General features: G+C 38.8%; 1 pseudogene; it reads left to right on the top strand.

The window, feature by feature from the left end:
• Window positions 1-6967: 6967 nt before the first annotated feature.
• LOC143535413 (cytochrome P450 monooxygenase 76AD131 pseudogene) lies at window positions 6968-17906 on the top strand (annotated as a pseudogene).
• The last annotated feature ends 9306 nt before the right edge of the window (window positions 17907-27212 follow it).

Below are 27212 nucleotides of genomic sequence, written 5' to 3'. Positions count from 1 at the left end.
CGAATTGAATGAACACGAACAAGGCATGTTCGTGTTCGTTCATTTAACTTTAAAAGAACACGGACACTTAATTGAACAAATATTTATGTTCATGTTCGTTTATTTAAAAAGGGACATTTCTATTCGTTTGTTTAAAATCTAAACAAATATAACTGAACAAAGATAAACGAACATGCATGAACAAATGTAAATGAACACAAACAAACATAAATGAACTTAAATGAAAACACTTAAATAAACACAAATTAACAAATATAAAACCTTTAAGTAGATGGTCAATCTAGATAATATTTAATTATTTTATATTAATACATAAACGAACATAAATAAACAAACATAAATAAATGGTCATAAACAGACGTTCATGAACATAAATGAACGAACGGGACATGTGTTCATGTTCGTTCGTTTAATTAAACGAACACAAATTTTTTGTTCATGTTCGTTCGTTTATTAAATAAGCGAACATAAAAGAACTTCCCGTCGAATGGTTCACGAATAGTTCACCGAACGTTCGATTCGTTTACAGGCCTAAAAGTGGATATTAACACAACCCAAACATAAATAGAATCACACAATTAGATGGATAAACTGAAGGTTTACAATCTAAAATCTGTCACACCCCAATCTAAGGCGGAAATGTCGGGACGTGAGCCGATTGCTCACAGTTCGAAGATACTATCATAAATAAAATGTGATAATATCTATTAAGTTAATTATTTCCAAATAGAGTGCACAAACATTCCAAATACAAATGAATAATTTAAAACAGGTAAACCAAACAAGTCTTTAAATAATAATTGTCTTCATTAAAACCCTAAGGTCTTACTAAGTGTCCATACTTCAACTTCAATTCAAGCAACCTTCATATGCGTAGAAAACAAAGTTTATCAACAACACATGTTGATGAGTTTATCACCAATTTATGACACTAAAAATAATGTTAATATAATAAATAAAAGAAATAAGTAAAACGTAATAAATGCGGTAAGTAAATCAAACCATGAACAAGTAAGGTGTCAATTAAACCATTACCAAGTGAATCGGCGCGTGGGTAAATAGTAATGAGAACCCTATGCAAGGGGATATGCTGGACTTCTCCGAATGCGAATGTGTACATAAACAAGTAAACACATAACAAATATATTTTATCAATCACACACAATTATACGTTTGCTAAGTTTTGATATATATATGTGTGTGTGTGTGTATGCATATATATAAATAATATGAAATACGCATGTCCCCAAAACGTTTAGAAAACTTAGTAAAAATAGGGGAATGACAAAACTCACTTTAGATTAAAGGCAAGTGAATACAATTACGAATAAATGAGTTAACGAATAAGCGAGTCGTCCACTACGTGTCAAACGATATAAAAAATCAGAACTTGAAACTTTGAGATATGATAATATAAGTAAAAACGAACTAAATGCCGCTGGAATCGATCCAAACGGATGTCTAGAACTCCGGTTATTTTGAATTAAAGATTTAAGCGAGCTGGTACTGACCTAAATCCGAACAGCGATTCGGAATTCGGTTTTTGGTCAGTAGCCTTAAAATTTTGTTATGAGAATAAAAGTATTCTCGACCGAAATCCGGTTTGGACCAGAAGCATGAGAAATCGACTAGTCAAATATGTTGACTATTATGTTGTTAGATGGGTCAATTGACCACCGGGAATCTCTCAATCGGAAAAATTGATTGAGGGCTTTTGTTCTACAGATAAAAATCTACAATATTGAAGAAGACAATTTACCCAAACGATGAATGGAACAAGATATAATCGAGGTCAAAGGGTCTTGAAGCTTGAAAGTCAACATATTTGACTAGTCGATTTCTCATGCTTCTGGTCTAAACCGGCTTTCGGTCTACTCACTTTTGAGATTAATTGCAGCATGGTCACAGCATAGACAATAAGAAACATTTATGCAAACTTAATTTAAGTTCTAAGTTTATAAAATGAAAATGGACTTTTTAGTGGTTAAAATCCGTTTTGAGAGTTAAATTTGTTGGCAAGAATAATCAAAAACATCCTGGTGCACTCAAACCTGATGTGTATTGGATTATGTTAAGTACATTTACATATTTAATATGTATTGTATGTATGCATGCTTATATATGTTAATATTACGACTACGGCCCGTTTGACCCGACGTGTATTTTTATATTTAATAAAGGATATAATTCAAGACGGGCTAATCGGATGCAAAGTGAAGTGAGTGATTTGCTGGTTGATGAGGCCGAGTGTCTTAGACGTTCACTCGGTCTAAGCAGTGGTTAGGAAAGGAATATTCGGTGAAAGATGAAAATACATCTGATGTGCCCTGCGTGTACCAACAACTAACACGATCAAGATGAGACGTCATGCAATAACAATGAACACAATTACGTGCCGGGGTCGATAAAATTAAAGTGAATAACAAAGGTAGGTTTGTTTGTTTAGATGTTAACTGATCGCTTTAAATATATTTTGATTTAATGAGTAATTCTCTTTAGATGTAATTTGACTCCATATATGATTTGATTATACAATGAATAAATTTTCAAAAACTCCCACGTAATAAGAATTCATGAACATAATCGAACGTAAACGAAGATAATTAAACGGGCATAAATGAACATACGTAGATGAACACAAACAAGCATAAACAAATATATATGGACACACTTAAATAAACACAAACGAACAAATATAAAACATTAAATATATTATTCGTTTAATTTTCATCAAAAATCGAGCATAAACAAATATAATGAAAGATCCCAAAGGTTAAAAAAAATTATGAACATAATAAAGATTCTTGTAATCTTAGATTTTAATACAAAATCTACACCTCAAATTTATGTTTAAGTTGAAATCTAAACATATCATAACTGAAAACTATATATTCATAACAATTTAAAAAAAAATTCTAAATAAACCCGAGTAACACGCGGGCTAAAAGCTAGTCTTATATAAACCAAAGCGTATAAAATCATGAATAATTAAGAATTACAAGAAGATATGAGAAATTAGGCTAGAATCTGAGATGAGAGAAGAACCACCATTTACTAAACATTCATCACATTCGTTATCCCCTTCTCTGATTCTTGCGTCTTTTATATCATGTGTGTTTCTTTCACCGAGCCCCAATTCCATTCATTCTGTGTTAGGCCTTGAACTGAGCTATTTGGTTGTGCTTGATGGTTTGGGCCTATAAGATCTATAAAAGGAGCGAACTTGTGTTACACATAACTTTGTTCGTCGGCTCAAAGTGTTTGCATGCTGAACGAATCACAAAACATATATCTCATCATAAGAGTCAATGCGGTTGAAGGAATTAGAGAGAGTATAATAAAGGAGATAGAAACCATGAGTATTGTACATCTCATATGTTACAAAGTACGTTGTCTAGGAATTTTAGGTTGTCAATGTTGTTTATGCAAGTCCAAAATGTAAAGTATGAGCTTCAAGACAATTCTGGCTTTTTTGAATTGTTATTAGACTTAAATGCATACAAAATTTTATTTATCGACTTTACATGATTTTATCATCTATAGGTTCAATAAATTTTCATTTCATATCTAGACGCACTTATAGCCCTCAACATACTTAAGGTATGTTTGCAAAGAGCTTTTAGGAGCTTTTAGGAGTTTTAAGCTTCAAGTTTTTAAGAAAAAGCTTACACTCAATAAAAAGCTTTGTTTGGTTAAAGAAGCTTCAAACTTTTAAGTTTGGAGAAAAAACTTTTTTTTGAAAAGAAAACGCTACAAGCTTTTATATTTGAATTTACAAGTTTGGTACTTGAACTATCATTAACTTTTGTTAATTTATATAATAGTTACATATTTTACCCTTATTCAAAACTAACTACCCCCATGACTCTTTAAAAGTCCATAACTTTTTTCACACGTTAATATATTTTTAAACAAATTACACCATAAAAAAGAGGATTTTATTCTCTTTAATTTGAGTATGATATTGCTATACTTCTTTACCGGTTATGATTGGCAACAAGTCGAGTCAGACGAGCTCGGGTCATGTGTAAGATCAAATTAGGGTCGGAACAAGTCGATAAAAAAGGGTTAATTTACTTCGGTTCGTGTCGGTACGGTTTTGGGTCGAAAGGGGCTAAGTCAGAACATGTTTCAGATTAAAACGGTGTCGGGTCGGAAAGGGTTTCATATCAAAAGAGGTTGGTTTAAAAAATTATCTAATTGAAATTACTGTATATTTTACCTTTGTTTCTTGATTTTCACCACCGATTACACGCTTGCTTCCTTTGCATGAATTACACGTCTGCATTCAGGTTGTGCGTGCACTAATATCAAGTGAATCACGTACCGACACTGATTATGCAGTTGATGTCAGGTTGCGAGCACACTCCGCCGCACCCCGCCGGCACCCAATTAGTTTTATTAAAAGCTCTAGCTACTCTGCCAAATACCTAAATATATCTAAAAAGCTCTGGCTACTCTGCCAAACACCTAAATATATCTAAAAAGCTACAGCTACCAGCTAGTTTTGCCAAACATACCCTTAATATTTACCACATATTATGCATTTATCATATGTGTATCTTATTATTCTTATCATATGTGTATCTTATTATTCTGTGGAACATTTGCTTTTGATGGAGCGGAGCCCACTTTAAATAATTTTTTTGTTGTTTTTAGGTGCTGAGTGATTACAAGTGAGATGTTGGATTGATATAAACTAGGTTGGATCTCGTGTTACACACGGACGAAAAATATATAAAACTTCATATATATATATATATATTGTGTGTGTGTGTGCGCGTGCGTGCGCGCACGTGTTAAATACATTTTAATGAAATGTAAACATCTGATAATCTAGCATTATTAATATTTTAAGATATCACATTGTTATTTTAACTAAAATAACCCAACATACAAAGACAAATAGAAAAAAAACAACAATTTAAAGCATATTTCTAAGTTATATCGTATATTTCTAACTTATATCATGAAACAAAAAAGACATATTAGTTAAAACTTTATCATCTACTGAAGTCATATGTTGTAAACTATAAAGCGTAAATATATAGATGTTGTAACATAAGTTGTGTGTTACAAAAACTATTTTTATTGAAATTACAAAACATTTAAGTACACAACATAAAAAATGCAAAAAATATGAATTTAACAATGAAATACAATTATACTTTTTATTAAACCGCGCGTTTAATAAAGTTACAATATAATGCAAACCTCGTGACTTAAACCACAATACCATGAAATAAAAAAGATATATTAGTTAAAACTTCATCATCTATTGAAGTCATATGTTGTAAACTATGAAGCATAAACATGTAGATGTTGTGACATAAGTTGTGTGTTACAAAAACTATTTTTATTGAAATTACAAAACATTTAAGTACACAACATAAAAAATGCTAAAAATATGAATTTAACAATGAGATACAATTATAATTTTAATTAAACCGCGCGTTTAATAAAACAACAATATAATGCAAACCTCGTGACTTAAACCACAATTTCAATCCAAACATCTTTTTTAAGCGTTCACAAATAATTTCCCAAAATCCAAAAAAAATAAAATAACAAAGTCTCAAAATTAAAAAAATTACAATGAAAACAATTAATTGTCTTTATTACTCAATAAATAATAATTTTAACAATTTATTTTGAAACTTTATTCAATTTAAGAGTTAATGTTTAAAATTAATGATTAAATTAACATGTGAAAATTATATAAATAAAAAATTGATGAATTAGAAGCTTATGCGAATATTTATGCCATATGAAAACCTTTTATTGCTTTAATAGTGCAGTAAGATGAATTCTAGGTAGAAAAAGTCATCGATAAATTATGAAAAGAATTTTACACGCACTCTGGGGTTAGGTTGGCGTTGCTGTAGTCCACTGGTTTAGACGGCTGTTTTCTCATTTATTTTTATTCAAAGTTTTTTGGCTTTGTAAGTTTTCATTTCTTATTTTTTTCATCAGATGGGTTTACTCATCATGCCAAACTAAATCAATTTAATTTCGATACTCAGATTTATTTTCTTGGTTTCACGTGAACATTTATGTGAAACGATATGAGACCAGAATTTATTTAATTATAAATTTTTAATATTACAAAGAATGACTGATCCATATAGGTTCTTCATGCTTTGTTTTTTAAATATTAAAAAATGATATATCATGACCTGTTTTTATATTAACAAATTGTATCGTGGTACTTGGAGTGTATAAGATGAGTAGGCTGATTATTCAAAATAAAAATTATATTTTCAAACTTAGATCAATTATTGTAATGGTTTTTGTTTCTTGTAGGGCTCGAATTCACATAATTAGTTTCGTCTAGACATCGATACTTTTGTTTCCCTTTGATCAGTCATGCCCTTACGGTGCAATTGTCCTTCTGGACCAATGGCATGAGGTGATGGTTAAGGTTTGAGATTTTTGAGGTCTCAGGTTCGAGACCGAACTCAAGAGGGTTTTCCTATAGTATTGGGTTTTCTCCTTGATGGTGCTAATGAGTGAGTCATGTTAACATGCATCTCGTTTCAGAAAGTAATACGGATTGTTAACATGCATCTCGTTTCAGAAAAGCTTACTCAGCTCGATTATTGGATGTAGTTTCAAAAGTTGCTAAAAAAAGTTATACTCTTATGGTCTCAAGAAAAAAAATCATATTTGTTTTTATTCTATATGAGAAAGCTTCTTTTGAAATTTTAAATAACCATACTTCAAAGTTTAATGCCGTAAGCTAGTGGCAAGTCCATGGTACAAACTCCTAAATCAACCATAAATATAAAACAAAAAGATAGCTAACATATCATTTATAGCAAAAATGATATCAAATTTCAAATCAACCACAATATAAAGCTAGTTAGGCGGTTTTTTATCATTTAGTGATTTAGTCAAGATAACCAAACTTCAAATCAACCATAAATATAACAAGCTGCAGACTGCTAACATATCATTCTTAGTAGAAATGATATCTATAATTGTATACAACATTTATCTCAAAATGATCACCTACTGGTCATGGTGGTGGGAAGTCGACAGCGAGAGAGACAAACTCGCTCGCATAATTCTCACCATTTCTGTTCCGACCCTAGTATTTCTATGGTACAAATTGTTATCCTTCTATACAACAAAGGGCGCAATTTCCTTACCGCCAGGTCCTTATGGCTTACCAGTCGTAGGCTACCTCCCGGTTATCGGTTCCAACTTACATGAAATATTCACCGATATGGCTCACAAATATGGACCCATTTTTAGTATTCAGCTCGGAAGTAAGCTTCATGTTGTGGTGAACTCCACGGACCTAGTAAAGGTTGTGGCTCATGACATGGACCAGACCTTTGCTAACGGCCGCAAAGCTCCAATAGCAGCGTCATTGCTCACTTATGGTGGTTTGGATATCGTGTGGAGCAACAAGAAAAAATGGCGTAACTTGCGTAAGCTTTTAGTTAGCCATGTGATGAGCAACACAAATCTAAACGCTTCTCAGAGTTTTCGAACACATGAAGTTCGAAAGACGGTGAATGAAGTTTATACTAAAATAGGCGAAAGTGTTGATATTAATGAAATTGCTTTCAACACAGAGCTTAATGTTGTGACAAGCATGTTATGGGGTTGTAGCAAATCTAGCGATATTGGAGATGGGTTCCGTGAAGTTGAATTTAAAATTATGGAGCTACTAGGAGCACCAAATATCTCGGATTTTCTTCCATGGTTAGCGCGATTTGATCTACAAAAAAGGCGACGGGATATGCAGAGGCAACTCGAATATGTTGATCAGATTTTCGAAAACATTATAGAAAAAAGAATCAAAGTTAACTCTAGCAAACTCGACGGGGCGGTTGAAGAAGATGGAAGGAAGGATTTTCTTCAGATACTGTTAGAGCTTAAAGATCTGAAAGATACAGATGTGTCACTTGACATTATTCTAATTAAGGCTTTACTGATGGTACGTTTTTTTAGTTATTGTTCTGTCTAGCACATAATATACTGATACATAAAATGGAAACTTTAATAAACCAGGACATCATAATTGCCGCAACAGACACAACATCGACAATGGTGGTGAAGAGGTAGGTCCCAGCAGAGCCCAGTTGGACCCGCAGGACTCACCTTGAAGAGAGACGTCTACGCAGAAACCAACTGGATCCGCAGGACCCACCATGCTCAGAGACGTGACGTCCTTACGCGCAGTACGCAAGCTGTTCCCGCAGGAAATGCCTCCCAATGGTGAAGTACTCCGCCTGTTCCCGCAGCTGCGGATACAAGCCATCAGGGAAGGCCACCCGCGCAGCAAGGCTACACGCACAAGGCACTTAGCTCTCAATAATTCAGTTGTCACCTGAAGGAATGAGCAAAGCCGGGAACAATCCCGCACAAAGGCGGGAGGGGGAATACTCCCGCCCAAATAAGCCAGTCCGCACGATACGGGAAGATCTTTTGTACTGTACCTGACGAGGTATGGGCAAAAGATCTGACCAGAGATACGACAGCTCATTGACAACAGTATGGCGAGCAGCATGCTCTTGTACTGTATGTCACTATTAGCCGCTGCCTACTCACTAACTCCTGTCATACCACGTGCATAGCCGGCAGTTGGTGGAAAAGGAATAGTACACAGCAGGCCTGGTCACTGTCAGCCGCTGCCTACCCACCAACTACCAGCATGGCACGTGCGTAGGCCACAGTTGGTAGAACAGGAATACTATTCAGCCGGCTATACCCTCTTGGAAACCTACCTTCGGCTATAAATACCCCAATTGGTATGATCATCTCATCTTATCATATACTATCTTGTATCTTACATATTATACCTGATATCTGCTCTAGCAATCTCTTAATATATACTTATATTCAAGAGCAATCTAGTCTGATTCTCACGCCGGAGGGTGGTCACAAGGAGGAACCCCCCCCCCTTCTCAGTGACGAGGTTATCAGAAGAACCATCTTTGCCGGGTCTAACCCCTCGTGGGAAACATCTATTTAACCCCCAGATTATCCGTAATCTGCCCGGGGTCGATTAGTGTTTCTTCATTGGCGCCATCCGTGCATAAAAGCTAGAACTTCATTTCTTTTCAGTTTTTTCAAACTTTTGGAAAGATGGTTAAAGAAACTCCGGTAACCACAACCCCAGCTCCTCAGGGGGATACCGGCGACTACACAGTTTTTACGAACACTACCCCGGTTACCCAAGCCGGGGCAAGTGCAGTAAATTTTACGAACACTACCCCATTTACCCAAGCTGGGGCAAGTGCAGTAAATAATCGCTCACTGGGATTCACCGATACCCGGTTAGAGAGAGAACGAACGAGGCTCCCCCGCCAAACACTCGATGAAATTAAAGCGTGGGCGGAAGCACGTCAAAAAGAATTCCAAGCTGAGTTGGATGAACGCTTACGTTTACTCCAACAGGCTGATGAATTTGTATACTTTGACGATGATTCGGAGGAATCCGATAGTGACGCAAACCCTCGTCATAGGGCGAAAGGGAAGCGTAAGGAAACGGACTCCCAACCGAGAAGGAATTTTGGAGAAACCTTCAAACCAAAAAACGCGGGTGGAAACCCACGTGACTTCTCCAAAACATTCAGACCAACTGTGGCAAATTCGGGAACGTCCAAATTTGCAAGGGACATTGCGGAAGCAATCGCCCCGAAAAGTGCCAAACAGATGTCCAACATCGGCACTTACGATGGTATATCTGATCCAGACGATCATTTAAACAGATTCATAGCGGGGGCAACCGTCAGTAATTGGACGGAACCTACGTGGTGTTACATGTTCCAAATGACGCTTGTTGGGCCAGCTAGAGCGTGGTTCGATCGTCTACCGGTCAACCACATCTACGACTGGGCAGACTTCCAACAGAAGTTTAGCCAACACTTCAGCCAACAAAGAAAGTATACCGAAGAGCAATGGACAATCCTCAAATGCATTCGAGAGGAAGATGAATCTTTGCCAAACTTCATCACTCGCTTCAACTCAAAGAAGCTAAGTCTGGGTAATATCAGCGAAGATCTTGTTCGCGCTGCTTTCATCCAGGGCGCGAACGACCCAGAGCTCATCCGCACCTTAACGGGTAAAGATGGCATGCCATCCACATGGGATGCCATCATGACAGCAGCAAAACGCTTTGCGGAAACAGAGAAGCAACTGGGTAGAGATCTCCCCCAGAGCACAAACCTCTACACCCAGAAAACAAGAGAAGACAACGTCCTTACCGCCCGACTAAACAAAAAGCGGAAGCTAGGCATTTGGCAGTCAAGGGTAAACTTTGACACCTCATCCGGCTTGCAACATCGGTTAGGCAGAAGGGATAACGTACAGTCGAACCAGAACTCCAGATGGACGCCACTCACCAAAAGCGTCACCGAGATATTCGCCACTGAGGAGCTCCCATGGCCAAAGGCTCCAATAATCCGACATCGTCACAATGCTGATCGGAGCAAATACTGTGACTTTCACAGGACAAAAGGCCACAACACTGAAGAATGCACAGACGTAAAGGACATGGTCGAAGCATTTGTCAGAGATGGGACGCTCGCGCACCTCGTGGCGCAATGAACGCTGAGCAGGCTGATGCGTGTAGAACCCCAGTTGGGGAAAACACGAATAAAATTGCAGCTTCAATGTTGGAGACTACATACTGCGTAAACAACGAGATCCCGAACCAGGTGCATATCGGCTCGATGGCACTCCCATCCCAACAACATGGAAGGGAGCTCAATTACACAGTTTGCATGTAGATCAATTCCAAATTTGTAAAGAAAAGGCCCAGAGCCACTTCTAATGGAAATGATTCTCCTTAGAACATCGACGCTGATGATTTTACATTTATACTTATGAACTTTCCACACGGATATGCCGGTCTTCACCGCATACATAAGTGTGAAAGAAGTCGTTGCGTGGGGAAGGCGGCAAAACCCGCATAAACCCAAAAAACGGCATACCTTCACGCAGGTCAGTTAAGGGTAAAGTTCAGTCATCCCACTAAATGAAAGTGCCGGTCTATCCGCACGAATCATGATAGAGGAAACTGAACACTAACCTATTAACAACCGCGCGTCGAACGGTTAATTTATTCAACACTGATATGCCGGTTTTCACCGCATAATTACGTGGAAAGTCGTTGCGTGGGGAAGGCGGCAAAACCCGCATAAACCCAAAAAACGGCAAACCTTCACGCAGGTCAGTTAAGGGTAAAGTTCAGTCATCCCACTAAATGAAAGTGCCGGTCTATCCGCACGAATCATGATAGAGGAAACTGAACACTAACCTATTAACAACCGCGCGTCGAACGGATAATTTATTCAACACTGATATACCGGTTTTCACCGCATAATTACGTGGAAAGTCGTTGCGTGGGGAAGGCGGCGAAACCCGCATAAACCCAAAAAACGGCAAACCTTCACGCAGGTCAGTCATAGGTAAACTTTGGTCATCCAACTAAATGAAAGTGCCGGTCTTAACCGCACAAATCATGAGAGGAAACCGAACCTATTGACAACCGCGCGTCGAACGGTTAACTTATTCAAAATACTTTAGAAAATTTCTAACAGGTTGAGGAAAACCTCCACGCAGGTTAGATGTAAGTAAAGTTTAGCCATCCTACTAAGTGCAAGTGACGGTCCTACCCGCACAATCACGAAAGAGGAAGCAAAACTTCAACCTATTATCTACCACGTTCAAATGTTAACTTATTCTAAACACTTAGAAAATTTCTAAAAAGATGAGGAAAACCTCTACGCAGGTCAGATATAGGTAAAGTTTAGCCATCCTACTAAGTGCAAGTGACGGTCCTACCCGCACAATCACGAAAGAGGAAGCAAAACTTCAACCTCTTATCTACCACGTTCAAAGGTTAACTTATTCTAAACACTTGGAAAATTGCTAATTTAAACTAAAGTATGCATGAGCAAGTCATATAACGTTTATAAAGCAAGTCATCCAGTGGAAGTAGCGGTCTTACCCGCACAAAGATTTATATTTCATAATATTCATTACAAGAATGGCAGGGTAACTACCCGCCTACAAGAATATAAATCTATACAAGCTAAACCTATCCTAACAGTGGGAAGGGATCTTCAGGATCAAGCTTCAGGACCACTTCCACTTGGACCAGCACCATCAGTAGAGCGTGGCGGTTCAAGGAAAGCTTTAAGCATAGCTAGCCCATCATCAGCAGCAGCAACTTCGTTCACCTTCTCCACCACCGAATGCGGGAAGGCGGCATACTGATTCACTGCTTGGTCGTATACAGATTCAGTATCCACATCAAATAAAGGGAAGTTGGAAGGCGGGATGCCTTTCTCAACGAACCCTAGACCAAGCAGGAAGCCGGCCTTTTCCCCATCCTCATGAGAAGCGTTGAGGGCTGCGCTCATGGCATCGTCGTATGATGTATCTGTGAAGACCCGATGCACAACCTACAAAAAAGAAAATACAAGTATCAAAACCTTTTCTATTTACAAAGAAAAGCGTAAAGACATTATGAAGTTAAGCTTACCTGAGACAACGCTTCTCGAAGAAGCCATTCCTTGGTAACCAGAGCCTCCTGGAGGGCAGCTTGAGCTTGGTTACGGGCGCGTTCGGCTTCACTTTTGTTGAGGTTGGCAAGCAACACTTCTTTAGCCGCAGCCTCTTCAACGCCCTTTAGCTTCCGCTCAGTATGGTCAAGCACCCCCCTCTGGTCCAAGATCTCTTGGAGCTTCTTGGCGTCTTCCATCGCCAAGGCATCATGAGCCTGTTGGAGCGCCTCTAGTTTGGCTTTAAGTTCCTCATTCTCGAGGCGTAGAGGCTCAGCAACAGCTTCAGCCTTGGTGGCCCTCTCGGTTGCGTTCCGTGCAGTTTCCTTAGCCAGCCGAAGCTGTTCGTTAACAGCTTGGGCAGCCTTGGAACGGGCCTCGAGCCGGGCCTGAACTTCAACCTCGAGGGCCTTGAAGGCCTTCTCATTTTCCGCAGCCACTGCGGTAAGTCTCTTGTTCTCCTCCCGGACAGCCCGCGCCTGAGCTACTTCTTGAATGCGAGCTGCTTTTAACTTGTCGTTTTCACGACAAAGCAGCTCGACGCGCGGCTGCATCCGGGCCAGGAGAACCCGAAGCTCATTGGTTAGCCTACCCTCCTGGTAGCTAGCCATGGCTTCCCCCAACGCACCACTGGGAGCTGCGTGACGAGCCCACTCCACGCACTCCACAGGTTGCGAAGGGTTGTTCCTCGGCGGATGTTCCATCGTGGAACATACACTTCATTGGAATCCGACACTGCAAAAAACAAAAAGCAGTTAGGAAAAGATGATATATATAAAAAAAAAAAAAAAGAGGCCAAAAGAACCCTACGCACCTGTAGGGTCAACAACAGGCCGATAGCCGCCAAACCCATCACCTGAACCCAAGGGAAATCCATCCAAGAGGTCAGGCAGATGGGAAGGAGGCAGAGGTTGGCGATAAGCCCCAAGCATACCTGAAGGATCGGCTGTAGCTGCCGACGTCGGAGGCATGGAGGCCGCCGCGGTAGAAACCAACGGAGGTGAACTCACCGGAGGTGAACTCACAACCGTGGTCGCCGCTGCGGAATGCGCAGAAAAAGTAACCGCCGGCTCAGTGAAAGATGCTGTAAATATGGCACTGACAGCCGGCGGTGATGTCATCACAGTTGGAACAGTTGGCTCAACGGGATGAGCAACTGAACCAACTGAAGCAGGCGCAGCCGCCTGGGTCGTCGCCTCAGGTAGGCTGACCAAGCCTACCGTCATGGGTCCGGAGGTATTCCTCCCCGCTCCACCCTGGAATGCGGTAGCATCCACGCCTGCACAAAGAAGATAAGTATTAATGATGGAAAGCTATGAAGTCAAAAATAAAGGAAGTTTGTACTTACGGGTTTTCTTGAGCCTAAAAGTGCGAACAGGCGGGGACGAACCGAGGGAGCCGGCCTCTTTACGCCGCTCACCGTCATCATCCTGGGCTCTCCGGAGGTGACAGTCGTCGCAGCCTCCGGAGCAGTGGTCCTATCACCACCAGGGTTCCCCGCCACCTCCTCGCTCTCGGTCTCTGAATCAGACCGAGGCACCGGATCGGCAGTGGAGGCCACCTTCGCCTTCCCCTTCCCGCCGGCAGCCTTCTTCTTTCGCACCAACGGAGGACCATCTGCGGATTCCTCATCAGAACACAAGATTAGAGGAATTCCAGCAGAGGTTTCAGCATTGAGGGGTCGAGGGTTGAATAACGCCTTACCTGGCCGCCTGGCGCTCAGGATCTCGTGGCCTGGCGGGTAGACCTCCACGAACCGATCCGCCGTCTGTTCAAGGATGGGCAACTCGTTCTCATCTAGATCACGAGTACCCATCCGAGCGGGACTATCAGCCTCCCGCGGATACAAGAGCGACCGCAAGTCGTTCCCCTCTGAAATAAAAGAAAAACAGTTATAAGACAAACCTATACAAACAAAGAAGACAGAGCATACCGTAATGGACAGAGTTCAAACCGTATTCAAGGACGATCGGGATCTTTTGCGCCTCCGCATCCTTCCACACCCGGCTCATCCCGAGCATCACCATCCCGGACTCCGCAAACCGGTAAACTGGAGATTGGACTCCGCCTCCTGGTAGTTGGAGGCGTGAAGGCTGGGGAGAGCTTGCCCATTCTTAAATTTCATGGCAAGGGGGATGGCGCGAGCGGAGATATAAAAGAACTCCCGCTTCCACGAACGAAGACTGCGCTCGGTTGCGCAAATCTTCAAACCCTTGATACGGGTTATCAGAGTATACCACCCCTGGATGCACCTCCAAGAGTAGAAGGTCATCAGGCGGTCGACGAAGGGCTCAACGCCCAGAATCCGGCACACCCACTCGAAGTGGCGAATCTTCGCGATTGCCATCGGGTGTACCTCGGTCAGGTGTACACCGTGCCTCTCCAGGACACGGTACACAAACTTTGTCAAGGGGAACCTAAGATTCCCATAGACAAAGAATGCCGCATATACCCCGATCTTGCCTCTGGGGGCATCATACACCGTCTGATGAGGTTCAGGAAACTCAGGCTCGAGAGACTCGAGCATGAACTTCCTGACGATGTACTGATATAGATCGACAGGCAGAGCACACTGGCACTCGCCAGCAGTACTCTTGTCATCGGCGTACACCCCAGCCTCCTGGGCTGTAGCCTCAAGATCGTGAGAAGACATCTTGCACGTATGAAAAAGAGAACGATTTCAAGAGAATGCTCGACTGAAAAGGTGAGTATTCGCCGGAAATCATTTTGAAGATGAAGAGAAAAGTGAAAGTGTGGATTACAAAGAACCCTCCCCCCCTTTATATACTAATCGCAATTAATGCGATGAATTTAATGCGGAAGAGAGAGAAATCGCAGGTGCAATGAAACTATGACACGTGGCAAAAAGCAAGCTGGCAACAGCTGTTGAAAGGACGCGTACCATTAATTTCACGGCCACGCGCCCGAAAAATCGCGCCCACGCGCCTGAAAAAGCGTCTGGAATGACCATGTACTGTCACGTCACCATAACTTCCTGCACGTCCTGACACAGTCAGAAGAAACCGTCGCACGACGTTTCAACAGTTTGGACTGTTCTTATCCTTTCACCAACTCTTCGAATTTAAAAAAATCAAAAAGATTCAAAAGTAAGCGGGAAAATACCCCTTACCTTGGCAACCAAGTAACTGTAAGACAGGTGCGGGTACAGTGTTAAGGCAAAACCCTTCACATACTTAGCACCTGCAGGGAATTGAAGCCAAGAATACCTCGGCGACCAAGTAACCATAAGACGGGTGCGGGTACAGTGTCAAGGCAAAACCCTTCACATACTTAGCACCCGCAGGGAATTGACGCCAGGAATACCTTGGAAGTAAAGTAACCGTAAGACGAGTGCGGGTACAGTGTTAAGGCAAAACCCTTCACATACCTAGCGCTTCGCAGGGAATTGAAACCAAGAAGGATCTTCTGGGCAATGCTTGCGGAAACGGGAATAACATCCCCGCATAGCGGGAACGTCGAGAACTACATTGTTTGAAGCTTCAAGATGGAATTGGTGGTTTTAACATAATTGATCACTATGTTCAAAACTACCAAAACCTCATGGAGAATCCACACAAGTGGGACTCAACGCTCCTGACTTGCGAGGAGGTTACAGACCTACCCGCATCATACCCAAAGATCAAGCAGGAAAGTCGGGAATTTCTGCAAGTGACATAAGGACTTCCGCGGGAAGAATCCCCATGGAAAACCTTAGAACTAAACCCTTTTCAAAACCCTTTGCTTAAGTCCAAAAGTTCACCTCACTTTATTAAACATTCAAGAGAAGAACATTGGACTGGGGGGACTTGAAGAGGTAGGTCCCAGCAGAGCCCAGTTGGACCCGCAGGACTCACCTTGATGAGAGACGTCTGCGCAGAAACCAACTGGATCAGCAGGACCCACCACGCTCAGAGACGTGACGTCCTCACGTGTGGTACGCAAGCTGTCCCCGCAGGAAACGCCTACCAATGGTTCTCAGGTACTCCGCCTGTTCCCGCAGTTACGGATACCGGCCATCAGGGAAGGCCACCCGCGCAGCAAGGCTACACGCACAAGGCACTTAGCTCTCAATAATTCAGTTGTCACCTGAAGGAATGAGCAAAGCCGGGAACAATCCCGCACAAAGGCGGGAGGGGGAATACTCCCGCCCAAATAAGCCAGTCCGTACGATACGGGAAGATCTTTTGTACTGTACCTGACGAGGTATGGGCAAAAGATCTGACCAGAGATACGACAGCTCATTGACAACAGTATGGCGAGCAGCATGCTCTTGTACTGTATGTCACTATTAGCCGCTGCCTACTCACCAACTCCTGTCATACCACGTGCATAGCCGGCAGTTGGTGGAAAAGGAATAGTACACAGCAGGCCTGGTCACTGTCAGCCGCTGCCTACCCACCAACTACCAGCATGGCACGTGCGTAGGCCACAGTTGGTAGAACAGGAATACTATTCAGCCGGCTATACCCTCTTGGAAACCTACCTTCGGCTATAAATACCCCAAATAGTATGATCATCTCATCTTATCATATACAATCTTGTATCTTACATATTATACCTGATATCTGCTCTAGCAATCTCTTAATATATACTTATATTCAAGAGCAATCTAGTCTGATTCTCACGCCGTAGGGTGGTCACAAGGAGGAACCCCCCCTTCTCAGTGACGAGCTCACGGTGTCTGTTTTGCAGGTTATCAGAAGAACCATCTTTGCCGGGTTTAACCCCTCGTGGGAAACATCTATTTAACCCCCAGATTATCCGTAATCTGCCCGGGGTCGATTAGTGTTTCTTCAGGTGGAATGGGTGATGGCGGAGATTTTGAATAATCCAACTGTAATAAGGAAGGTTCAAGATGAATTAACCGAGGTTATTGGTATGAACAATACTGTCGAAGAATCACATCTGCATAAATTAACATATTTGGATGCAGTGATCAAGGAGACATTCAGATTACACCCTCCGCTTCCTCTTTTAATCCAGAGATGCCCGGGTGAGTCTTGCAAGGTAGGAGGCTACATAATCCCGAAAAACACAATCGTATATATTAATGTATGGGCTATCCACCACGATCCCAACAACTGGCCAAACCCGTTGGAGTTCAAACCTGAGAGGCTTTTAAACGAAAAATGGGATTACAATGGAAATAATTTGAAATTTTTGCCTTTTGGATCCGGACGAAGAATATGCCCAGGAATCCCTCTAGGTGACAAGATGTTAATGTATATGTTGGCTTCGCTTTTGCATTCTTTTGAATGGAACTTGCCTAAAGATGATGATTTTGAGCTTTGTGATGAGTTTGGACTAGTGACAAAGAAAAGGAAATCATTAGTAGCCACACCTTCTCAGAGGTTATCTGATGCAACTCTCTATTTGAGATAAATAAATAAATAAATATATATATATATATATATATATATATAGGGGATGGATCTTGCAAGAAGTGATATTATAGCAAAAACTGCGAGAAATAAATATGAGTTATTGATATTATGTTTGATCTATGGTTCATAATCATAATTGCATTCTTGTAATAAATATGCAATTCATTTATAAGGCTTTTATTAGAATATGGATACTTTGGTCTTATTCTACCATAATAAATGGTTATAATCAATCAATTCTCTAAATATTTGCTAATAAATCTTTTAATGGTTAAAACTAACATAATATTCATATCCGAATTTAATACCAAGGTTTGACTTTTTTTTTTCTTTTGTTTCAAATATTGAAATACATCACGATATAACTTTAATTTGTTGTTTTTTTCTTTTTTTTTTCTTTTGTTTTTCATATCATAAATAATGTGATTCATGAAATCATTTTACAAACTATTTTACACAAATAATATTGTGTAAGTTCATAGATGTACTGTGTAGGTGATATCACGAATGTGTATGTGAAAATTTTACAAGTGTAGGTTATTAGCATGATCTGTTATTTATTATATGTAGTTTAATATAAAAAAATAAAAAAATTTATTCTGTAGTGTGTAGGTTCATATATGTACTGTGTATGTGGTATTTCGAATTGTGTATGTGTAAATTTTATCTTGTGTAAGTTCATATATGTACTATGTAGATGGTATTTCGAATTGTGTATGCGTATATTTTATCGTGTGTAGGTCCATATATATACCATGTACCTGGTATTTCGAATTTTATAGTAAAATACATAAGCGGGTCATGAGTCACCAAATCCAGATAGCTTTTAAACGGGTTATAACATATCATTTATTTATGAAACCCTTTCATCATCAAACCCCAAATATATTATTAACTTTCTTACAATAAAGAAAATTAAAATCCAAAAGATAAATATTAAAAAACGAAAAATGTAAAACAATCATTCTCTCAAGCCATCAGATTGCTTTATTTATAAATGAAGGCTTCTCATGCATTTGACCCGAATTCACGGGTAAAGGTCTCACCAAATCCAGATAGCTTTTAAACGGGTTATAACATCTTATTATATTAAAAATTAATCTCATCAAAATTTGATATGAAAATCTTATTAAATAGGGATATGCTAAAAAGTAATATCCTATTTTATTTAAAAAAAGAGAGATTATTTATAATTAAGAAACAATTTTATAATAAATAAAATAAATGAGTAATGGGTATCACCAAACCTAGATAGCTTTTAAGCCGAATTATAACTTATCATTTATTTATGAAACTATTTCATCATCAAACCTTAAGTATATTAATTATTAACTTTCTTATAATAAATAAAATTAAAATCCAAATATACATATATAAATATTAAAAATGAATAATGTAAAACAATCTTCGTAATACGGGGATAAAATCTAATATATATATATATAATATTATTAAAGTATTGGAATTGTTTATCAAGATCGTACAAATGCGTATCACAGTCTCACAATTGAATATTACCTATGGTGAAATTCCATCATTAATTACAGATAGACTTCTGACGACGGAGCCCGTTAGAATTAAAAAAAAAGTCAAAACAGTTCAGCTTCGTCGGTTTCGATGGGAACCTTTGCACATAAAATATCCTTGAGTAATTCGTCAATAATTGTTTTATATAAAACTCTTAAAAGTAAAAAAAAAAATCAAAATATACCCAAAAAAAAAACATACTTGACTTTTGCACTCAAAATCTTCCATCATTGGAAGCTCTCACGGCATTCCACTAGAAAAAGATGGACCACTTGGCTCATTGCTCTTTTGCCCATGTTCATATTATTTGGCTGTTTATTGTGAAGGGGGCTTTAAAGTCCATTCATAGTGTCACATCACCGTACATCACATAAGCACCGGGAGTTTTAAAGCCCCTTACTATGTTGCCCCGCTATGGTTCGAAACCATTTTACCACCCCGTTATACGCACACACACATATATGTGTGTGTGTATCAGAGAGAGCGTGTTGAACATTCTCGTTACCGCCGGCCATTCCAACACCTCTGCACCCCCCCCCCCTTCGGCGGTGTTGCCCCCAACTCCTCCCCTAAGCCGTCCCCTTTGCCGCCCATAGCGAATAGCTTTAGAGTTGGCATGTACAAGTTGAGTAGATGGGCTGATTATTTAGATCAATTATTGTGATGGTTTTTCTTCTTGTAGGGCTACTAATTTAACCATGAAATTGACATTTGTTTTTTCCTATCATCAACAGTAGTTATACTATGATTGTCTCAAGGGAGAAAATCTTTCTAAAACCCCTAGAAAGAAAAATTCAAATTGGTTTCTATTCTTATATGAACAAATCAACAGAATTCACAAAACCTTCAAATCAGTTACGTCTTTTCATTACTTATAAAAGTTGTGCCCCATCTAATTCTCCACGTCTTGTACAACTTCCTATGACGGAAAACCATTGTCTACTATTAAAATCCATAAAGTGAAATACTTCTATAATAAACCATAATAAAAAATAAAATAATCAAAGAAAGAAATGAAGAAATGAGAAAGAAAATAGAATAAGTAAAAGGAAAAATGAAAAATATAAAGGAAAATTCCATCCCACATTGGTGGAGGGAAGAAAATGGAAGACTTTCACCATGGTATAAATAGGATTTCTAACTCTTGTCCCACATCGCTAGATTACAAAACTTGTAAGCACTTTATAAGGAAGAAAGTTCACATGATAATATTATTATGTGCCAAATCACACCTAGTAGTCCTATCGGAGGGTCCCGATGCGCACGGGCTCGGGCGACGGGCGCTTTTATGGCGCACTTTCGCGATACGCGAAGATGCTCAATTTCAAGTATAAATAGGGCAGAAATCTATACTTCACAACTCATTCAAAAATTTCCTATTTTCTGTTTTATTAAAACTAGTATTATACCCGAGTAATTGTAACGGTACCTCTCTGATCGAAAGGAACTTATATCACGTATCCAAAAGCTCTACCTTAACAAGGTATGACATTGTGCCATCGTGTAAAGTTTCATGTCTCGTGATTATCGTTGTAATTATGGGTTTATACTAATAAAGATATACTACATTGTGTTTAATCTAGGTGCTTAACATCAGAAGGCTTGTTAAAAATAAACTTGCAAGGTGAGACATTCGAGTTTTTGCACAACTCACATTTGCGTGAAACAACTGATTTTCCAATGCTGTCATGATACTTTTCTAAATCCATTAAACTCATGACAGATAGTCCAAATATTTTCAAACGATTTTAAATACATTACAGTGATTAAGTCTCTATAGACTTACGGGATGATTACTACTGGTATTGTGGGGTTTTGTATACAAGGCTTGCCTACTGGGCTATTACACGTTACTTATTGGACAAGTGTTAGCCAATAAGTAATATGACCACAGTCACAGATACGGTCGAGTGACGAGTACCTTTCGGTAATTTGTAAGTAAGCAGATGTAAAAACATCTTAATGTTGTAACTGTAAAATGTGTCATTTATAAATGAATATACTCACAGTATTTCCTGCTGATCAAATATTTTTAAACATGTTTCAGGTGACTTGTTAGAGACAGATGAATGATGTCTGCGTGCTTCCAGCTTAAATAAGTGGCTTGTCACCAGAATAAAGAAACGTGTTTTGTAAAGTATGGTTTATCCCTATAAAACTTATGTTTGTATAAAAATGGGTTTTTATCCCAGCTTATTAAATAAGAATTATGGTGTTTTTATAACTCTGATTAATTTTCCTAAATACGGTTCTGATGAAATATTCCACTACAAATTATTTTAATAAACATCGATACCACCACTCAACGTTCACGGCTCCCCTCCCGGGGTATAGGGGTCGGGGGCTGTGACAACTTCTTTTTCAACAAACAGGAAACCCAAGCTATTACACCAGATGAAACAAGACTTCATCAACACAATTAAGTTCAAACGGGCGTACATGATTCTCGCCAAACGATAACAACTGAGAATTAGACTCGGAAACCTAATTAGCTATGAACAATCAAGAATTGACGACCCACAAATAAAGGGTACTACTGCTGCGAGATTCTTTAATTACTCCCAAATGTTTCCAACTCAATTGAATATGATAGAAGTGAATTTGTTTTACAATGGTATGTCACTCTCTATAGAATAATGAAACCATGTAAGGTACTATATTGTGTATTATTATTCAACATTTATAGAAGTATAATGATAACAATTCTAAAGTATACCTAATTAAAAAATATATTCTAATGAGTTAATTGCATTTATGGTCCATGTGATGAAACCCAAAACACAGGTTTCAACCCCGTGGTGGCATTTTCGCAAATATGGGCCCAGTGGTGGTCCTTTTTTGCAATTTGGGTTTTCTGTCCAGTTAAACGTTTGGTTGACCGTTAAATTCAAGGGTAAAGTTGTCTTTTCATGCTTAACAATAAAAATAATTATAATAGTAAGACTTAATTGCAGTTTTGACCCTTGTGGTGAGACCCATTTTGTCACACCCTCAAAATCCACTAACGGAGTTTTACCGTCAGAGGGTGTGAACTAACAGGATCGGAATCATTAGTTATAATCAAACCATAAAACAAAGTTTCAAAACCATGAAAACGTTTACGAGTAAATAAATGCGGAAGCGTAAAAACCTTTAATCTAAAGTTGCGTCACGCAGGACGACTTAAAACCAATGATAACCGTTAAAAATAAGTTTGCATAATAAAAGCGTTTTCAATCAATGCATGTTCCTAAACCGCGCGTCCGCCTCGGCTACCTGAGAATAACATACTAAAAGTGTCAACACAAGGTTGGTGAGTTCACAAATTATATAAAAATAAATCGTTTAGCGTTTGCGTTCAGCGTTTTGCGTTTTGCGTTACAGCGTTTTGCGTTACAGCGTTTTGCGTTTTGCGTTACCAGATAGTGTTATGTCAAATTATATATCGATAGGTAGCTAGTCTATACAACAAGTATTACTAAGTGTTCGACACCGAAGCTGACTCGTTTATTAAGTGCCTTGTCACCAGGTCCTCCAGACCATGGTACGTGTTAGCCAAAATTACACCCACTCGACCTCCAGTCGAGTTTAGCGTTGGGTGGGGTTTGTCAAACCCAGTAGTACTACTCAACAGTGACTCGCTATTCTAAATATTAACCGGTTCGATGTGTAGGACTTCAAATGTTTCGTTTGCCACTTAGCCTTTACAAGTGATATATAATTTATAACAAAATCTTAAATGCGTTGTGGAGTATGTTATCTCCCCCAAGTGAAAAACGTTTGAAAACAGTTTAAAGAGGGGAAAGTGAAACTCACTGTTTGCGAAGAATTTCCCAATTTAAATCACTAAGATGCGCGTCACCGAAAAACTCTCTCTAGCGTTCTAAAACAACAAGGAGATTTTTCTAAGTGTCGGAATATTATCGAGTCTCTAGACCCGGCACATAATACCTATGCACATAACATGTTTCGTGTTTCGTTTGTGAATCGTGTGTGACTTTAACAAGGGTATTTGTGATACATTACATATGCAAGCAATCATATACGTGTCGTGTATTCATAAAGTACATCACTAGCAGTTACTCCCCGTAAGGGCAATTTGGTCAACTCATAACAATTAACTAACAACTATTCCCCACGAGGGCAATTTGGTCAAATCATTACAATCAATTAGCTATTATTCCCCGCAAGGGCATTTTGGTCAGAACACGACAATTAATTTGCAATCATTCCCCTCAGGGGCAATTTGGTCAAAACACAACAATAAATTAGCAAGTATCATGTTTCATGCATTTTCACAAAACTCAGCAGCTAGTTTCACAGAGACAGAAATCCTACTTGAAAGATTGTACTATTCCACCGATCATAGCATCTCAATTAATTTACCAAAAATCTTCACAGAAGCATATATGTCTTAGGTTTCCAGAACATATTTAATTATATTTTTATTCCACATAATTTTCTCACAATCATCAAATCATTACAGCAAACTCATAACAGTCAAATTCATGCGCAACAGAATGTTGTTTGCAATTCCCGTTAAACGAAAACTCCAATAAATGCAAGACCACTTGGACTAGGTTTCTAACTCAATGAGTCAACTTCCAGAAGTGGAACCAACCCAATTGGTCTCGTAGTTCATGAGATACAACATTTACAAAACAACCTAACAGCAGGTCTAACAGCTCAGCTTTGCACAACGTTTTTGTAAAATCATAAAAGTTAACTTCTACTTGTCCAAAAATTACAAGTTTATATTCTTTAGAAACTAGACTCAACCTAGTTTACTGTAGTACCAATAATCTCAACCAATTTTCACGTTTACACTTCGTTACAGTCACTTAAACATCAAATACACATTCTGTCCAGAAACTGTTTGCATCCAAACTCAACATATTAACAATCTATGAACTATCATGCATTCATATGACCCTCTAGACTCCATAGACACCATCCATGCACATCAATTACATATTACATACTTGATTAGGGTTTGTGTTTGAACTCAAATCAAATACACAACAATCAACATGCAACAAGATTCAATCTAGTTATCAAATCATCATTCAATCAACCACAATCATATTAGCTATATACATACACAAAATCGGCAGCTTAGGGTTTGTGGTTAACCCAACAAACATCAAAATCAAGCAACAAGAATGTATAGGATAATCAATTATACCTTCCTAGCACCTAGTTCTTCAATCACAAGCTTGATTTCTTGGTTGAATGTGTGTGTGAAGGCGACGGCAGCAAGGGTTTACAAGGGAGGGGGGGGGGGGCGATCGGGGTTGGGATAATAATAATAATAGTTAGGGTTTACTTGTTAATGATCTATTTATAAACACAACAAGTTACACTCAAGTCCCTCTACTTTCAATTGTTGTTTTTTTTCTAACTTAACTAACTTATTTCTTGTTTCTTGTCTACCATTACACACAATATAATCAAGTAACACATATGTTAACACATAATTATTATGTTGACGTTTTTCGTTTATTCATCAATCGTTTGCGTCAACTCGTTTGCGTTTCGGTGCAAATCCCGAAAGACTACACATGTAGTAAGTGTTAAGCGTCATTTAAACCCTAGTTTAAATGTAATGAAGTGTGTGTTATAGATTCAGTGATCTTAAGTTTGAATTGACGGAATTGAGTTAACGGAGTTAACCTGAAATTGACGATTGTCACACATTTTGCAGGAAAGACCCCATGCACCCAAATCCGCAACTCACATCTTCTTCTTCAATCTTCAACCTTTGAAACCCTAACCCCACTAGCCAGAAGCCACCACCTCCACATTAACACCACCCGATCACCACCTTTAAAGAAAACCTTAATCCCCAAATCTCTCAAAACAAATCCAATTTCCTTCGTTCTTGATAATGAGCTATTGATTGGAATTTGAATTTGGGTTTGTGTTGTAAGATCTACGCTCAATCAATCAAATCACTCATGCCAATCAAGAAAGGTACCAAGCGTAAGGCCGTCGCTGCATCAAGCCGTAAGGATGAAGCTTCCACCTCCACCGCAGCCGCCACCACCACCATTACTGAACAGCCAAAGCAGCAGCTGCAGCCAGAGCTAGAGTTGGAACCGAAGCAGGAAGAGAATAAAGAGGTTGAGAATCCTGTGCGGAAAACGAAGCATTCTAGGGCTTCGAAAGCTGAAGCGGATCTTGAGTTCTTTGATGAGCAGTGTGAATTGGTAATTTGTTTGTAGATTGTTTGATTTGTGGTGAAGTTTTGGTGAGAACGTTGCTGCTTGTTTAGAATATGTGGTTTCATATTCGATTGATTGATAATAAGTTTCAATTTCTTGTTAATTTCAATTTGGGATGAATATGTGGTGTGTGTATTTCAATAAACATAACCAAACTTTTATCAACAATCATTGTAGTTCACTTGATTGCGTTTGTTATACTTGGTATGGCTAGACCTGGGTTCGGAACCCATGATGCACAGTTTTGTTATTATTTTTATTTGGAGGAAAATCTTTTAATAGACCAAGGGTCCAAATTGCATGTATTTAAAACCACCGGGTTACACATTGCAAGGGTATTATGGTCTTTTCACACAAAAACAAACTAGCAGAGCCCCTACTGCAAAAAAAAATTGACCACCACAGGGCCAATATTTACGAAAATGCCACCACGGGGTTAAAACCTGGGTTTTTAGGTTTCACCATAGGAACCATAATTGCAATTAACTATAGTCTAATTATGGTAATTATATAACTAAAAACCTTAATAATATATATTAAAAAAATATGTTTCACCGAGGTCGAAGCATGAGAAAATCGTAAGCTCATACCAAAGTGAAAAACAATGATTATAAATGTTGGTAACGAATAAGTTGGTAGATAAAAAAAAGCACGTAACAATGGTATATTTGAATTTAGTAAAACTTTATATTTTAAAAGTTATAAAAGAAAACTAATTAATATAATAATATAATATTAAGAAAAATACAAAAAAATTCATATAAACTCGTACAGTCTATTTTTTACCTAAACTAGTCGTCCTGACAAGTTTAAGGCGTCAAAATACCCGCCCCTGAATTTTTCTTAGCCTAAAATAGTCGTCGCGACTAGTTTTGTAAACTATTCGTTGACACCAAGAATCTAGTCGTCACGACTAGTTTAAAATACCTATTTTTGTAATTATTTACAAATAATACCTAAAACTTGAAATTTATTTTTAAAAATAACTATTTTAGAAATTTTTCCCTTTTCTAAATTATAAAGAATGAGATGGAAATGAATTGGGAGGTACACGCCTGAAAATACAATGAAACTAACTTATTCTTTAATTATATAATATATTGTTCCCCCTAATATTAACTGTATTTTTGGATCATCGCATTCGTTTAAAGTCTTCAACTTTAGATCCTGACCATTCAAAATACTAAAAAAACCTTCTAGAAGGGGTGGTTCGTGGAAGTTCAGTCTTCTCTCTCCCATTATACTGCAGTTACCTAAATATGAGGAACCACAACTCCCTGAATCTTCATATATCGGTCACTGCCACCAACGGGGAAGCCATCGCCGCCGCCCAATATACCATCACATCGTCCAATTGGCCATTGAAGCTACACAATCGGTCACCGCCGCTGTTAAATCTGCCTCATAATTTACAAGGCATCAATATCTTGGTCATTAGATGGAAACTATTAATGTTAATGCCAGCGTTCTTTTTTTCTTCTTGAATTGAAACTTAATGTGTTAGTGTTGTTTTTGAGAAATCAATGTTTAGTGAATAAGAAAACTGCTACTCATGGTTTTTTTGCAGGAATTTT

This window comes from Bidens hawaiensis, unplaced genomic scaffold, assembly GCF_021521415.1.
Source record: "Bidens hawaiensis isolate Kalapana, Puna unplaced genomic scaffold, B.hawaiensis_p1.1 tig00010472_1, whole genome shotgun sequence".
Classification (NCBI taxonomy): Eukaryota; Viridiplantae; Streptophyta; class Magnoliopsida; order Asterales; family Asteraceae; genus Bidens; species Bidens hawaiensis.
Note: the sequence above shows the minus strand (reverse complement) of the source record. Positions and strands in the feature narration are given on the sequence as shown.